We start from the raw sequence: 5,824 nt of genomic DNA on the forward strand, positions 1-5,824 counted from the left end.
CATATGACCTACACTACTTGTGCATTACTATACACACCACCTGCACTACCCATTCATTAGTATACGTATAATATACACTCTCCATTCAGTATTATACATATGACCTACACTACTTGTGCATTACTATACACACCACCTGCACTACCCATTCATTAGTATACAAATAATATACACTCATTATTATACACATAATGTAGACAACACATTTTGTTTTATATTCATAGCAATGAATGTGGAGTGTAGCTTATATATAGTGCCGGATTTATGAGGGGGCAAAAGGGGCAGAGAGGCCCCCCAGACTAAGGACGTCCTTTATAAAAAAAATTAATAATTATAAAATTAGTTCATTTTTTTATTTGTCATGTAATTTAATTTCTATGTTGAGGGCCCCCCGAACCTGAAGTGCCCTGGGCCCCCCAATGTCTAAATCCGGCCCTGCACATATAATGATACATGTAATTGTGTAATGCACAATACAGGTATATTAATGAATGTGGATTAAGTTAATTGTATAATTAAGCTTATATGTATAATAATGAATGTGGAGTGCTTATTATAATAATGAATAGCAATGAATGTGGTGTGTACATATATACAGCTTATATGTATAATAATGAATGTGGAGTGCATATTATAATAATGAAGAGCAATGAATGTGGTGTGTAGCTTATATGAATAATAATGAATGTGGAGTGCATATTATAATAATGAATAGCAATGAATATGGAGTGTAGATTATATGTATAATAATGAATGTGGAGTGCATATTATAATATTGAAGAGAAATGAATATGGAGTGTAGCTTATATGTATAATAATGAATGTGGATTAAGTTAATTGAATAGTACTTAATTTATTTTCTTACACACCCGTCGATGAGAACACCATGAGTTATTTTTGATATCCCTGGGTTTTTTTTACACATGTACGTGTGTTAACAATTTCAAGACATATGACTGGCTGCTCCTAGGTGTCACCACTGCCATACATCCAATGAAACCTACACGATGGAAGTCGATTACACCGTGAAGTATAGTTAACCTGACAATCATGGGTCAGTGACGCGTAAGTTACATGTAGCTACAAGTGCAACAGCTGTAAATAACTTTTATTCAAAACAGATGTAAACATTTGCTTAAAACCTGGCTTCACTCGTTAGATACATTTTAAAACAACTCATTGTGAGATAAATGGTATCTAACGGCCACTTATGTAGTATTTTTTTATATCAATCCAAAGTTGTTTTGAGAGATACTTAATGTATTCAGTATTCAAACATTGTAGTGGAAAGTGCAAATAATTCAAGGTGAATGTGTATTATACGTATAGTAGTAACTGGAGGAGTTCAGATTATACGTATAATAATGACTGGTGAGGGCATATTCTAGACCGGCCCATAGATTTACTTGACCCACTTATACTGAACGAAATGCATGCATGCATGCATGTTTGCATGTTTGTTTTGTTTAGTTTTTTGGGGGGTTTTAGGGGGAGGGGGGTAAAAACTATTTTTAATGCACATATTACTTTTTGTTTGCTCTTCTTTATTCACATAAGTATATATGTGTATGAAATTGCCATATGAATTGTAAGCGCATGAGGCATTGATACTTGGAGACATATTTGAGTATTTGGACCTCTAAGCTACTAATATTTTTGCGCCATCCCATGGGCGTCGGAAGATTTTTTTCAGTGGGAGGCAAGACATGTTGGCACTTAATATTAAAGCATATGCATGGTCAGGCATATGCAGGCATGGCGAGAGTTAGTGAACATTTGGGGAGGGGCCGACTGGTTGAAATTTTGTAGAAGGTCTTTGTATTGAAATAAAACTGAACTCTGGTTTGACATCTTTGGTGGCGCATTTATGTCATTTCTATGGGGACTCGAGATTCGTGCACCTTTCCACAATTTTTTTTCAAAACTTTATATTCTAAAATGCAATTTCTTGCTTTCTACAAGTAAAATTCATCAAGGCAAATTTTGGTAAATGCCAATATTTTAAAGATGTAAATCTAGCATATACTTCAACTGATGAATATAAGTAAAACAATTTTTATTTCAGATCTAAATCCAGGAGGGTGCAAGTGCTTCCCTTGTCACCCACTTCGGGTGCCCATAATGATATTGGTGGGTGGTGTGGGTGATCATATAGATTTAACAAGTATAGATTCTACTACTAATTAAGTGGAAACATTTAGAGATAGGCAAATGAACATGAGTGGGGATCTTGCATAAAGAGCAGATTCAACTTAGTAGAACAAATTAGGGATAGGTGGCTAAACATGAGTGAGGGGATTGGTGGTTTGATGGATCTGGCATAAAGAACAGATTCTACTATTTATGGGAAAGGTGCAAAACTCGTTGTTTTTATTTTTTACAAGATTGTTTTCACCCCCTAAAATTTGGCGACCTAGGCCTAATAGGCATGTGTACTAAAACGGCTTTGGTGGTAGTCCCACTGACGTAACTATAGGGTGTGATCGGGAGGCAGGGGAGGGCGCATGGGTGCAGTGGCCCCCAATCACACTTTTTTGTTATCCCCATCACGTTTTATATATATATATATAAAACGTGATGGGGATAACAATATATATATATATTATGTATGGTCCTGTTGCCCCATGACATGACTCATAAATTATGTGGTGCCCACCACCCCTCCAATCCACCCCGAATGTGGATGCCCTGCTACCTAATATAACATCTTGGTTACGCCAGTGGGTAGTCAATTACTGATTTTATTGGGGGTTTTAAGGGCAGACACTTAAGGACAGACATTGCATGTGTGGTCACATGTGTGTACAGAGAGCAGGTGCAGACATGTGGTCACGTGTGTGTGTGCAGAGAGCAGGTGAAAATAGATGGGGTGTGGACGTGTGGTCATGTGCGTGTGCAGAGCAGGTGCCGACGGAGGGTGTGTGTGCGCATATGTGTGGTCACGTGTGTGCAGAGAGCAGGTGCAGGCAGATGGGGGTGTAGATGTATGGTTACGTGTATGCAGAGAGCTGGTGCAGGTGGATGGGGGTGTTGACGTGTGGTCACGTGTGTGTGCAGAGAACAGGTGCAAACGGATGGGGGGTGTAGACGTGTGGTCAAAAGACAAAATCCAGTTTGGGCTTCTCACAACTATTAAGACGACCAGAAACACATTGAATGTATAGACACCAATATTCTAAACAAGAAAATATATTTAATATGTAAGTTTAATCGTAGAAATATTTTATTAGTCGGAAACATCTTACAATGCAGCAAACTCAGGAATGTCCCTTTAAAGGCCACGGGCATTTGAATTTTCAATATTGTTTTCATTCATTTTTTTTTTTTAAATACGGTACACTAATTTCAACATCACATCATGAGTCAAGTTTTGTTCTTTCTAGAGTATGCATAGCATAGGTAGTATGCTATCTTTTCATGTATCAAGGAAACTGTTGTATGAGTCAAGCCTTGTTCTTTCTTGAGTACGCATAGCGTAGGTAGTTTGCTAGCTTGTCACATATCAAGGAAACTGTTGTATCATGGCTCTGCAAGACGGCATCTATGAAAGAGAATATTTACACTAAAATATGTAATAAGCAATCTATAAAAAGATACTGATCATTCTCAGTGAATAAGAACTAAACAAGTTCATGACCATTATGAATGCTTTATGCCATCCTATTAATTTTCAGGTATTTAATACATGAGTAATCAGGCCTCAAAGTTAAAACATTTTCCAAGGAGACATTTGGCTCCTGCAGAGCCAAAAACACTCAAAATAAGTGAAATACTGGTTACCAAATGCAAAATTAGGTCGCCATGGCTTCCAAATTAGTAGCCAAATTGACCCCTGGAGTTGACATTCAGTAAAATATTTGTATTAGTTATATCATTACATACCTTCTATAACCCTGCAAAGAGCTGTTTTTCCAAATGCAAATTTGCGTCGGTTCTGACCTTGCATGTTGAATTGCTGTTGTATTTCAACAGTCATGAACCTGTTGTAAATAAGAAATGTAGTATACAGTATCATATATATCCCTCCATAGGAAACAATTTAATCATAAAGAATGCTTGAAAATAATGATTTACTGAACAAATTTAGAGAAATTGGTCTTTAATGTGAGAAAAGTCTATTTTGGGGTCCAATTGAAGGCTGGTGGACCTCCTTCCAGTATTTCAAGACTGATAGTTGGTAACAGGGACATTGTATGCGTGAAACCAAAAAAAGAAAACGTTACTGAACAGATTTGGAGTAATTCGGCAAAATGTCATTTTTGGGGGGCCCATGATGGTCCAAAACAGACCCAGAAGGACCCTGTTAGAGTGATTTAATGTATACACGAAACAAAAAAAAGTTACAGACCAGACTTTAAAAAAGCAGAAAAAGTCTGGGGCTATTCACCCAATCTACCAAGCTCGGAAGAAATCCACTCAGCGGTTTCTCAAACAAAGGTCTTAACAGACGAACCAATTGACCAACAGACCGACATTGCACTATGGCTAAAGGGTTGATGGACCTAAAAAGGTTAAATCTCATGAAAACATGAACTGCAGGAGCTAAACTATAAAGTTTACCTGTTTATCAAATTCCACACCATTCTCTGCAATTCCTCAAATATCCACGGTGTGCCATTTTGTATAATATGTGTGTATTTGTCGACAACCCTGTCTGAAGAAGAAAAGAAACAATCAGAGATGGCTTGATTGATTCCAAACGGCAAACTACAGCATTTAGATTTTGTTTTAAACATAGACGTTTATTGAATTTAATGTCATTTAATGCATAAATCTCTTCATATCATACACATTAATTGTGCTGGATATTTCTCACCAACAATTAATTATGTTGAATATCCGTAAGATATACACATGTAGGCCTATGCTAATTTTTAATTTGCAAAAATTCAAAAAATTAATATACTACTCAAAAGAATTTAAGGGTCAAAAATTTATAACCAAATAAGTTTCAGTGTATTAGATTGATGATGTAAACTACACCAAAAATTTAATTTATTGTTCCATATTTACAAAAAACCACAAATAAACTGTCAAAGCTGAAGGTTGTCAAACATGGATTTTACACATTAGAACATTCGTTTAATAGTGTGTGAATCCACCCCTGGCGCGAATACACTCGACACATTGTTGCCTCATGCTGTTGATCAGACGTCTGAAGAACTCTTGGGGAATGGCCTGCCACTCTGCCATAAGAAGTTGACCCAGATCATGAAGGTTGGCCAGAGAGGCATGGTTATCTCGGCGTTCTCTATTGGGGCCAAGTCAGGCGAATATGCTGGCCAATCCATCCTGGCGATACCTTGTTGTCTGAGAAAGTCCGTTACCACCCTGGCGCGGTGTGGGGTCTGGCATTGTCATCCTGCAGAACTGCCCCGCCGCCAATCTGCTGAAGGCCTGGGAGAACCAACGGCCGGATAATCTCATTCAGATAGCGGATTCCATTCAGATTGCCATCCACCACATAGACGGGGTTCCTGTGGTGGATAGAGATGCCGCCCCACACCATGACGCTGCCACCACCGAACCGGTGACGTTGTCTAACGTTAACGTCAGCGAAGCGCTCCCCAGGACGTCTGTAGACACGAACCCGACCGTCGTTGAACTGGAGACTAAACCTGGACTCATCAGTGAACATCACTCGACCCCACTGAACACGTTGCCACCGCAGATGAAGTGTGCACCAGTGATGTCTGGCCGTTCTGTGACGTGGTAGGAGTGGTGGTCGAACAGCCTGGCGACGGCTGCGTAGATTATTGGCTCTCAGACGATTGCGTATGGTTTGATCAGACACTCGAGTTCCAGTCGCAGTCCGCAGATTGTC

The 5,824-nt window shown here is 38.7% G+C and overlaps 1 long non-coding RNA gene across 1 annotated transcript; it reads right to left on the bottom strand.

Moving 5' to 3' along the window:
• Window positions 1-3,297: 3,297 nt before the first annotated feature.
• LOC121379013 lies at window positions 3,298-4,657 on the bottom strand. The gene is made up of 3 exons (XR_005958795.1): window positions 4,561-4,657; window positions 3,883-3,980; window positions 3,298-3,541 (listed from the first exon to the last, which is right to left on the bottom strand). It is a non-coding gene; the product is annotated as an uncharacterized LOC121379013 (long non-coding RNA).
• Between the last annotated feature and the right edge of the window lie 1,167 nt (window positions 4,658-5,824).

The sequence above is a fragment of the Gigantopelta aegis genome, chromosome 2 (assembly GCF_016097555.1).
Source record: "Gigantopelta aegis isolate Gae_Host chromosome 2, Gae_host_genome, whole genome shotgun sequence".
Taxonomy (NCBI): Eukaryota; Metazoa; Mollusca; class Gastropoda; order Neomphalida; family Peltospiridae; genus Gigantopelta; species Gigantopelta aegis.